This window comes from Bubalus bubalis, chromosome X (genome assembly GCF_019923935.1).
Source record: "Bubalus bubalis isolate 160015118507 breed Murrah chromosome X, NDDB_SH_1, whole genome shotgun sequence".
NCBI classification, from domain to species: Eukaryota; Metazoa; Chordata; class Mammalia; order Artiodactyla; family Bovidae; genus Bubalus; species Bubalus bubalis.
Window position 1 is genome coordinate 31137734 of NC_059181.1, and position 12060 is coordinate 31149793.

At 40.1% G+C, this 12060-nt stretch overlaps 1 protein-coding gene and 1 non-coding gene across 10 annotated transcripts in view; one reads left to right on the forward strand and one right to left on the reverse strand.

The window, feature by feature from the left end:
• Nucleotides 1-12060, reverse strand: part of DMD (dystrophin) — a 2402664-nt gene that overhangs the window by 618562 nt on the left and 1772042 nt on the right. The gene's annotated exons all lie outside the window — the stretch shown is intronic.
• Nucleotides 4259-4330, forward strand: TRNAC-ACA. Its single transcript has one exon. It is a non-coding gene; the product is annotated as a tRNA-Cys (tRNA).

Consider the following 12060-nt stretch of genomic DNA (forward strand, 5'->3'; position numbering starts at 1 on the left):
TTTCTATGTATGTACTTATATATTTCTGCCTCTACAGCTCTTTAAGTTTCTCCTCATACACACAAGTTCCTAGAAGCTCTGAGTCCTAAGATTGCAGAAATCTGGTCAAAAAAAAGATTGTCTTCTAAAAGTAAAATTAGAAAAAGAAAAGACATGGTGGATAATATTAGTTACCTGTTAAAGTGAACTGGTGGAGTCTTGGATGACTTCATAAAAATGCACATTCCTAGTCACACCTTATATCCCTATTATGACAGAATTCCTTGTGGTGGCAGTTCTCAAATTGCCACTAGGCCTGGAAATTCGTGTGGAAAGAGGTGTTTTGAAAGGGTTTGGTGATGACGTACCCAAGTTCAATCAAGCAAGTAAAGGGTAATAAGTAATGAGTAATAATGTGACTAATACAAACTTCCAACTATTGATTTATATCTACTTAGCATCCCTAAGGGAGAAGGCAATGGCACCCCACTCTAGTACTCTTGCCTGGAAAATCCCATGGATAGAGGAGCCTGGTGGGCTGAAGTGCATGGGGTCGCTGAGTTGGACATGACTGAGCGACTTCACTTTCACTTTTCATCTTCATGCATTGGAGAAGGAAATGGCAACCCACTCCAGTGTTCTTGCCTGGAGAATCCCAGGGACGGGGTAGCCTGGTGGGCTGCCATCTATGGGCTTGCACAGAGTCAGACACGACTGATGTGACTTAGCAGCAGCAACATCCCTAAGGGCTTCCTGCCAATGCAGGAGACACAGGTTTGATCCCTGGGTTGGGAAGATCCCCTGGAGAAGGAAATGAAACCAACTCCAATATTCTTGCCTAGAGAATTCCATGGACAGAGGAGCCTGGTGGGCTACAGTCCACCGGGTCACAAAGAGTCAGACATGAGTGAGTGACTAAACAGCAACAATATCCCTGAGTTTTGTTCTGGTCTGTAACAGACTATAAGAAAAGGAGGAAGGTATGTGTGCATATGTGTGGAAGATGACATGCTGCATGGAACGCAAAAGGAAAGCCAGAGAGCAAACATTTGCTATTAAGCCTTTGGTACCATCTGAGAGAAATTATCTGTTTCTCTCTTTCCATATTAGAAGTCATCCAGACTAGTAAAGGTGGGAAGTACATTTAGCTTCTCTCACTTAATGAACTATCCTTTAATAATATGATACTACTCTTACTCTAATTCTTTGGTCACCACCAAACCTTGCCATCCATAATTTGGTCTTCTTCATAGTCCTCACTGGGGAAGGCACTATGAGCAAAGTATCATCATTAATTTTTTCTGACAGTTTTATGCTGTGTTATAAAATAATACTTTGAATTTATTATCTCTTTCAAATGATTACTAAGCCAGTCTCACGTGAGTTTGTGTAGCATAAGTCAGTCTCCCAGAGCCTCATCACCTCAAGGTGAATTACTAAAATCTAGTTGTTGGCTATGCAAAGCTGAGGACAAGATACTACACCTATGGTAACACACCACATGATATGAAAACTATCAGTGACCTCCTTAAAAAGTACTTCCTGAAATGATTTAACATTCAACAGTTTAAAAATCATCAAGGAACAGATAGTGAAAAGCTACTCCATAAACCTGAATATATACATATATATATATATATATAAAGATCAATTCCAAATCATTGGATACATATCCCTTTTTCTTGCTATACCTACATTCTAAACTTTTGATCTTAACAGACCTTAAGAATCCAGAAATCTTTGACCAATGGTTTGAAGTGAAGTGAAGTCACTCAGTCATGTCTGACTCTTTGTGACCCCGTGGACTGTAGCCTATCAGGCTGCTCTGCCCATGGGATTCTCCAGGCAAGAATACTGGAGTGGGTTGCCATTTCCTTCTCCAGGGGATCTTCCCAACCCAGGGATTGAACCCAGGTCTCCCACATTGCAGGCAGATGCTTTACCCTCTGAGCCACCAGGGGATCAATGGTTTAAGTTGTACTTAATATAAAATCTTGGATAATTGGCTATAGACCAATAAACATTTGTTAAAACCATGCCCTTTTTATGTCTTTATGAGGTTCCTAGAACTTATTTCTGTTATTCTCAAAATATTTCCTTATGATAATTTAGTAATATTCAGATCCACTTAAAACAATTACTAGTTAAGTACAAATTAGCTCCCAAAATCAATCTGCAAATATGTTGTAGGGATATATATCTGCTGAAAGATGGTTTCCTTTTATGCTCCCCCTCCCATCTAAAAGTTATTAAGAAAAGTCTGTTGGCATGGAAACATTCAATTTGGCACCATCTGTATTCAAAATTCAATTGCTGCAAGCCTTCAGCCAATCTCCGTTTTTTAATCGGCAGAGCTTCCCAGAATGCTTTACAATTTTTTTTTTTAGGAAGCCAATCCATGAAGCGTATCACAATATAAAGCATCAAGAAGGTTCACAATGCAAGCCGCCCTCCATTATCTAAGATCACACTTGTGAGGGCTTAAAACATTAGGCCTTCTGATAATTGCTTGGCATGGGGTTAATGCCTGAAATTTATTGCCAAGTTGTTTTTTTCTGCCTAATAGATTTCTCATTCAAAGAAAGTACTCATTTTACAAGTGACTTTAAGTATTAGGAAGACCCTGAAAAGGAGCTCCAGTGGGAAACTTGTATAGCATACATAGAAGAATAGAAAACAAATACAGAAAAGAAAGTTAATATTTTGGAAACAGCCAGAACCAAGTTTGGATATTAATTGGGACACTTGTTAGCTATCTCACTTAACCTTCCTAGGTCCCATTTTCCTCATCTGTAAAAGATCTATTATGAGGAATATAAAGTACACATTTCAGGGAAAATAGCATATTTTACATACACTGTAATGGCATTCAAAAACCTGTTGATCTCCATGGTCTTGAAGAATATTCCTCTGGAATATCAAGAAATAGAATATCTATTTCTATCCAGCATAATAGAAATGTTGTAAAAATGTATAGAAAAGTTAACAAAGACTTAAATTGTCTAACAAATTATTTTTAAGTGACAAGAGAATAAGGATGGATCTTGGAGAAGTGTAAAGATGCTCAAGTAAAAGAAAAAATGAAAAACAATGTACATGCAGATGTGGGTCTGATTTTGTCATTTTCATGGGATAGAGAAGTAACTCACCAATTAAGCACTGGTATGATTTTTTGGGAGTCTCTTCCAGCCCACCATGTTATCATTACCATGTGTGAACAGTGCCCCATAACTAAATAGAATCAGAACATCACCTTCTATATATTCCCAGGTGGGTCAGTGGTACAGAATCTGCCTGCCAAGGCAGGAGATATGGGTTCCATTCCTGGGTCTGAAAGATCCCCTGGAGTAGGAAATGGCAACCCACTCCAGTATTCTTAACTGGGAAATCCCATGGACAGAGGAGCCTGGTGGGCTACAGTCTGTGGTGTTGCAAAGAGTCAGACGTGACTGAGCAGGCACACATGTTGTTGTACAATGCAGCAGGCTTGCCAACCACCACCCACTGCCCTACTGATCAGCCAGTCTCCCTCTTTGGTAATCCTTAAGGGGCAGCATTCCAGCTATATTTTACTGCTCCTAGATTACCACACTTTCAAAAATCCATGTCTTGGACAAATTGTTAATTTTGGTATTATATAGATTTTAAAATTTATCCAGTTAAATAATCTATTTCAATGCTACCTGATCATAGTATTTTGGTTCCATGAAAAGAGCAACTGTACCTTCATGCGTATCCTGATGAAAATGCTTTCATATTATTTTTCTTTCCCTTAAAAAAAATCTGTAAAAGGTATAAGTTGTGTGTTGACTAATCAGGACCTATGGCATATAAGCATATAAAGACAGGAAACTCCCTGGCAGTCAAGTGGTTAGGACTCGGTGCTATTGAAACTGTTTACCTCAGATTGGGACTTGAACCCCCATGGCTGGGACTCGAACCCAGCCAAAACCCACAGTACCTGGTTTCAGGACCTAATGAAGCTCAGGTTCTCGATGTCTCTTCACAGAAATAATTCAGTGAGAGACAAAGTGACAGGTAGGAAGTGGATTTATTCAGATTCAGAGAGGATCACACTCCACAGAGGGTGGGCCATCACAGAGGGTGAGTGCAGCCACGAAATGTGGCGTGGTTAGTATTCATAGGCTGGGTAATTTCATATGCTAATGAGTGAGAGGATTATTCTGAGTATTTTTGGGAAGGGCTGGAGATTTCCAGGATTTGGGCCACTGCCCTCTCCTTGGTCTTTTGACAGTGCCTTGGGACTGTGATAGGGGCTTCCCTGGTAGCTCAGACGGTAAAGCATCTGCCTACAATGCAGGAGACCCAGGTTCGATCCCTGGGTTGGGAAAATACCCTGGAGAAGGAAATGGCAACCCACTCCAGTATTCTTGCCTGGAAAATCCCATGGATGAAGGAGCGTGGTAGGCTACAGTCCATGGGGTTGCACAGAGTCGGACATGACTGAGCGACTTCAGTTTCAGTTTGGGACTGTCATGGCACCTCTGGATGTGTCATTTAGCTTGCTGATTGAGGATCAAGGTCTAATTAAAGTCAACTTATCTGCCATCTTGGACCCATTTGATTCTTATCGGTTTATGCTGTGTCCTTGGGCTATGTCATTCTTTCAAAAGTTGTGCCCTGTCTCTTTCCCTCCTGTTATACTTTCACCTCTCTGGCCTGAGTTAATCACCTGTCAGGGAACAAAGGTCAATCACACCCACCTCAGAAACTGGGAATCCAATGAGCCACTTCTCCAGGTTTCCCTCCAGGTGTTCCTAAAGAAACTCATCTCTTCAAATGGGAAGGTCAATGCCTCCCCTCATGAAAGTGGGTGATCTTAAAAACTGGGGAGTGCTGCAGCAGCATTTTCTCTGAGAAAACTGTAAATTTTTCTAAGTCACTATCCTCTGGATCCTTTTCTAGCCATCCCCTTTCCAAACATGGCATCTCTGTAGTCTGCTACCTACAGTACTTTAGCTCCTCAGTCACAGACACTTTCAATTTAGCATCCTGCTATAAATGAAAGTGTGTGTGTTGATAGACTGTTAGACCAAAGTTCTCCAACAGTGAAAACAGACAGTAGGAGAAACATGGTCCTAGATGGTCTCTAACGTCTCTTCTAGTTCTTAAGGTCTCTAATTCCATGCTTTTAATCTATCTTCCACTTGAAATGTATATTTCTCTCAGCTTTAAGCCCCCACTCCAGAATCACCTCTTCCATGGAACCTCTTCCACTGTTGCACTGTGACTTCAGTACACAGGCAACGGGGCACCTACTGCTGTGCACTGACTTGATAAGACTTCAGATCCACTTACTTATGATTTAACAGAAATAGTGTTAATCCACTTTTGTCCAAAGACAAGCAAAAACTTATCTTTAGGAGTAAAGTTGGTTTGATATAAAAATGAAGTAATAAGCTGCATCAGGATGTCATGACCTCAGCTACTGAGGGTCCTTGCAGTGGACTTATTGATAAGAACATGTGGAGAAGCCACTATAGTAAGGGGGCATTTAGACCATAAATACTGAGAATTTGTGAGAAACATCTGAGAGATTTGGTCTCACGGCAAATCTACCCCTTAGTTTTTCACTGGCAGCTGGATGTCAGCTCTCAGTTGGCAAAGCCATCTCTCCTGAGAAACAACCAAAACCTCATAGAAAGGGTATACCTTCACTAGATTGGGACTTTACTCCTTTATCTCCTCTTGCCTGGAACAACAGTGTAACTGATCCCTCATTTGTTTGGAGTATGTTGTTTCTTTATAGGCTTATTAAGAGAGATTACCCTCCAGGCTAGAGGCTTGTAAAATGTCCACAGTAAACCTATGTCAAATTGACTACTGGCAAAGTCAATCTCTGTTCCTGAGCATTATTTGCTGCCCCACTGACCATCACCCCACCATCCCACCAACAAAACAACTTACTCTGTGCCAAGCACTGGTTTTAGGAAATCTATGATAAATTAATAAAAAAAACAAAACAGTCTGTACTCTTTTGCAGCCAAGTCTCTTTCTCCTTTGCATTTCTATTTTATTTTACTTGTGACTTGCTTTTATGCTTTGTTTTCTCATCGATGTTATTGTCTGTACACATCTGTATCCCCCTATATTACCAACCCTTTTACAAAAGCATTCATATTTTATTCACTTTTATAAATCTCTCTCCCCCAATGGCCAGGAACTAATTATTAAATGAAGTAATAAATAAACTCATGGATGTACAGAAGTATAAGTAGTTTGAAACAGAAAAAACACAGGTCCAAAATGGTGTCACTTGCACTAAAGCCCATGATGCCAAACCTAGATTTAATACCTAACTGCAGTTTCAACCTTTACCAGAAATACAATCTTAATCAACCAATCTATAATTTTTGAGTCATTACCAATGAGATAATCTGCTGGAAGAAAAGGTAATCTGCATGATAAAACTTGTGCCTTCCCTACACCCCCTCAAAAAAAGGATGATGTCCTGGCTTAAAACTAATCCTTTCCTTTGCTAATTGCTCCCTTGCCCATCTCTTTCTGTAAATAATTTCCATTTTGTACAACCCCTTGGAGTTCCATTCTTGTTGCTAGATGGGATGCTGCCTGATTCATCCATCACCTAAAAAGCCAATTTTATCTTCAAGTGCAATAGGTTGAATTTTTTTTTAATAGATTAGTGGTGGCGATGAGATCTGAAGTGAACCTCACAGGTATTCAGAGACAATGAGAAACACAGGTATGGTACCCTACAAACCCTTGTGAGTTCACTCTTTCCATTTCTGAGGGCCATTAGTGAGTTCCTCTTGGTTGAACTCTGATCTTCCTGCATTTGAGCTCTGGATCTAATTGACTTTTTCCTTCACTGGGCAGGTCAGCCTGAACTGGCAGATGATTCTTTTAAAGGCTCAACTGAGCTGGCAAAGGACTCTGCCTGGAACCAAGCCCCTAGTCTTTCAGACTGAAATTCCCCAGGGGAAAATGCCAGCCCTTACCTCTGCCCCTGGATTCAATGCTAGGGAGTGCTGATGGCTTAATCTGCCATTCCTTGTTCATTTGGAATCGTTTCCCAGATTCTGCACTGGGCATGGATGGTGGCAGCTGCGAGTCTCCATTTGTATGCAATCAGTCCCCAGTTCCCATTCTTTGTGGTCTGTTCATTCAATCCTTTCCCCCAGTCCAAAGTTCCATAGAAACTGTTGGTGGTTACTGCTGGAGCTGGACTAGGTCTGATTTGAAAACTGGACTGGGTGTGAGTTTAGACTAGGTCTGATTTGAAAACTGGACCAGGTCTGGTGGGAGGCCTCAGGTGGATATTAAATAAAAGCCAGTTACTAATGGGAATCTCAGAAGGCTTTTCTCAGAGCCATGCTAATCAGCTTCTAGTACTTCCGAGTTTTCATAAGTAACCTAAATCTATTTGTTGGGAGAAAATGACTTAAATATAATTGGAATAAGAGTTTATTTGTTGTTGTTTAGTCACTAAGTTGTGTACAACTCTTTGCGACCCCATGGACTGTAGCCTGCCAAGCTCCTCTGTCTATAGGAATTCCCAGGAAAGAATACTGAAGTGGGTTGCCATTTCCTTCTCCAAGGAATCTTCTCCATACAGGGATTGAACCTGCGTCTCCTGCTTGGCAGGCAGATTCTTTACCACTGAGCCACCTGGGAAGTCCCATAAGGGTTTATAGGTAAACTTTTAAGCAACAATTATATTTTATGGTATAAATACTTAAAAACAGTTTCCTAGATCTTTCCGGCAACTTGAAATCTTAGATTTTGCTAAGTTAAATGATGGGAAATCAATGGATATTTAGAGTACTTCCAAATAGGAGAAAACATACTGAAACAATGAACATAGGTTCATCTACTTTGGCTTCTAATTACAGAGAAACAAAAGATAAATTTGGTTCTAAACATGTCTTGTTCCATGCTAAGAAATTGCAATGAGAAAGCACACTTCTAGAAATTATAAAGAGTACTTATAATTCTGTCAATCTAAAGAATACTAGTGTAAGGGATAGTCCACACTTGTTTATTTTCTAAATGTTTCCTAGAAATTAATGTTTCTAAGAGTTAAGAATTCTAATGTAGTTAAAGCCAATTAAAAAAAGAAATATCTTTATATGTAAGAAAAGTAGGATGTATTTTTTGCTAAGAAAACATATGAGGAATAAGGACACATTTTTGTTAAGGGAAATGACAGTAATTGAGTATAAACTAGAACATCTGGTTTTGAAGGACAAACTAAAAGACTACAAAAGGCTGAAGAGAGAAAGGAGAACTTTCCTTGTGTAATCAGGCTAGCAAATATTAAATTGTTATTCTAAGGGCTTAACATTAAGCTTTAATATCAATACTGTACTTATCATTAAACTAGAACTTAATTTTTTTTCTTCTAAATAGAGAGCTAAGCACTGTTTCATATTAATCTGTGATCCTATTCATATTAATCTGTGATCCTAAGTCAGGTGTCCAAATCTTTTGACAACTTTGACTAATTTCTCAAAATTAAATTCTAAAAATAATGTGTTTTTGACCTGGAAGAAACTTGAGATTTTTCCAGAACACCCTTGGAACATTCCAAAAGATTAGTTAAACTAATCAGACTTATTTGATAAGTTAAATTCCATTGGAAGCACTGTCAAACAAGAAGTAACATTAAGCCTTTCTTATATTGTGACTGTACAGGTATGTGTTATAAGTATTCCAGAAGTTGGGTGAAATTCCTGGAAGTCTGGTAAGTTCTGATAAACACACACACACAGAAAAACACTGTCTGCCACCAAAGTTGAGGCTCATACTAATGACTGAACCTGAGTATCAGGGAAATGCCTTACTTGACCTTCATGCAAAAGTAGTGGGAACAGAATTACAAAGACTGTGGCACAATTGGGTGAAGTCCATTCTGCTTCTGCAAAAAAAATGACCCCTCATTACCAGATTTTTGTAACATGGAAACAGTCTCCTCCAGAATCAGAGAAATTAAGATGGGAAAATAATGGCTGTAAGTTAAACAGTCAGGGCTATGGGAAACCCAAGATGGCCATTTTGCTTTTCCTAGCATCCTGGCAGTCCTAAATTTGGTGTTTGCATTCCTGCACCTTCCACAGTACATTTAAGAAAAACAATTTTTCTGTCCTCAGACCTCCTACCTCTTGACCCTTTGAACACCTGCAGTTGGACCTCATTCAACTGCCACTTAGTAAGGAGTTATCAATACATTCTCATTATTGTATGTATGTCTTCTGGATGGGCTGAAGCTTTTCTCCATTGCAAGGCTTATGCCTTCAATCACATTGGCAAAGAAATTGTTAGAAAAAGTGTTTCCCACTTGAGGTACATCTTTCATAATGTCCAGTGATCAAGACACCCACTTCATTGGGCAAATCATATAAGCCTTAATGGAACCCCTGTAAACTTCCTGGAGTTATCACTGGCTGTATCACCCTAAATCATCAGGCAAGGTCACGAGAACTGATGGAATAAACTGGACCCAAGAAGAACATGTATTAATAACATGGAGCTACATGAACTGAAAAGGATGCTCAAATGTTTTGTTTCTCCAGATTTAAAGGTAGCTTTTCACTTAAGTTATCTATGATTTACTGTAATTTGGTAAAGTGTACCTTCATGAACAAAGGTGAGGTATCAAGTTTTTCTTCCTACCTGATTACCCCAGAATTCAGAAACTCTGTGAGTATACTTATTTTCATGACAATACATTTATTTGCATAAGTTGAAAAAGAATTTGTTCTTTTTGTGACAAGACACAACTAGAAATATGGGCTATATTACCCAGGCTTTGACTGGAATGTCATATGTGAGAGACACATAGACTCAGATATGACCAAATCATCTTGAGGAGCTGCGTAGAAAAATTGACCTGGTATCTTGCTTATAAGACTTCAGCAAAGCACTCCTTTAAAAGGAATGTATATGGTCAATCATTATTCTTGCTGTATTCATATAAATAAGCAGGCCAAGTTAAATACAAACTAATTAGTTTTACTGTGATTATCTTTGGTAAAATAATGGGATAACTGTAGTGAAGAAAGTTGTTTGCACCTGTGTAGATAGTAGATTCTAGTCCTCCTAATTGTATTGAGTTTTTGTTGTACATCAGTAAACTGGACTGGATCCTGAATTCTTTTTGTTTCCTCAAATATCTGGCTATGACTCACCAAACTAACATTTCCATTTTCTCCCACCCTTCTGATTTGAAATAACTAAGAATAAAGGCAACATTATATGGGCTTCCCCAGTGGCTCAACAGGTAAAAAATCTGCCTGCAATGCAGGAAACACAGGAGATGTGGGTTCAATCCCTGGGTCAGGAAGTTCCCCTGGAGAATGAAATGGCAATCCACTCCAGTATTCTTGCCCAAGAAATCCCATGGACAGAGATGCCTGGCAGGCTATGGTCCATGGGATCTCAGAGAGTCAGTGAGCATACACAGACACACAGAGCCCTGCTGGAAAGGACTCTATCAACTACTTCCTGATCACTGACATGCTGAACAACTAGAAGGTACTGAGCCTCAGGTACACATCTCACAGTTAAGGAGGACTCCACCTGACATCTGGTGTGTACAAATGCTGAAGACCTTTGAAGAAAATCAATGGAGAAGTAGTAGTAGTAGTGGACATCCTTGTCCACTGCTTCTGCCCAAGACTTCTCAAGTTACCTAAACATGAAACCCTTTCTTTTTATTTTCCTTCACTCTAGAATTGGCCTGGAAATATAACACCCTCATCTGTATCTCCCAGGCCATTACTAAGGGGGGAAAATTCTGGAGTTTAGGATGATTCTTTCTTTCAGACTAAGAAATTCTCTTCTCACATGCTCTAAAAACCTGAATTACCCCTGCCTTGAACAGGTAAATATAACATATATACTCTTGAATATATCCATTAACAATACTCTTTAACAGGAATGGATTGTGCCCTTCGGGTCTTTGTCTGTGATGTTTATCGTTTTCTTTGGGCCTATGAATGCTTCCCTGATAGCTCAGTTGGTAAAGAATCCGCCTGCAATGCAAGAGACCCCAGTTTGATTCCTGGGTCAGGAAGATCCGCTGGAGAAGGGATAGGCTACCCACTCCAGTATTCTTGGGCTTCCCTTGTGGCTCAGCTGGTAAAGAATCTGCCTGCAATGCAGGAGACCTGGGTTCGATCCCTGCACTGGGAAGATCCCCTGGAGAAGGGAAAGGCTACCCACTCCAGTATTCTGGCCTGGAGAATTCCATAGACTGTATAGTCCATGGGGTCGCAGAGTCAGACATGACTGAGAGACTTGACTTGCACTTTCACTTTCATTAATGCCTAGGTTAGCACACAGCTGAGCTATGCCTGCTAGGTTATCTAACAGCACTCCTAACTATTCTAAACACGACCTACCAAGAGGCCTTCATGATTCAAGAACTATTTCTATTGCCGAGCTACTTTCCTGGTTAGGATTTAACAGAGATGAGAATATGACTGAAATCGAGCACGGCCCTATGGGGTTCCTGGATGCAGAAACTTTCCTCTGTCCCCCATTTCTTCTTTGCAGTGAATAGGCTTCAGCCTTGTTCCTTCCCTGAGTTCCAAAGGGCAGGTTCAAAGAGTTGTTAATCAGGAAAGGGAGGGGATGTGGAGACAATGGAAAAGCAGCCAAGAAACAACAGTGCCGCTTTGGGGAAGGGTCTTGGTTCCTCCTCCAGAGATATACACAACATTACGTTTGAGTTCTGCTGCAGAACTAAAACTCCCAACAGATAAAAGATGTTAAGAACTTGATGAACCATTCTTCACTCCAGAGAGAAGGTCACAGTTTGATAACCTCAAGAACCACAGAAACTCATTAGGAGAATGTCTGAGGTCAGATTAAGGGAATGCAGTCCTGTACATACTCTGATCCTTATCAGCAACCCAGCACTTGACCACAGCTATAAAAGTCCTCACCAAATATGCCCAGGATTGGGACACATAATTTTAAGGGTAGGAGCCTGCTGTGTCCCCCTTTGCCTGGCAAAGCAATAAAGTTATTCTTTTCTACATCACCCAAAACTCTGTCTCTGAGATTTGATCCTGCACTGGTGCACAGATGCCGAGT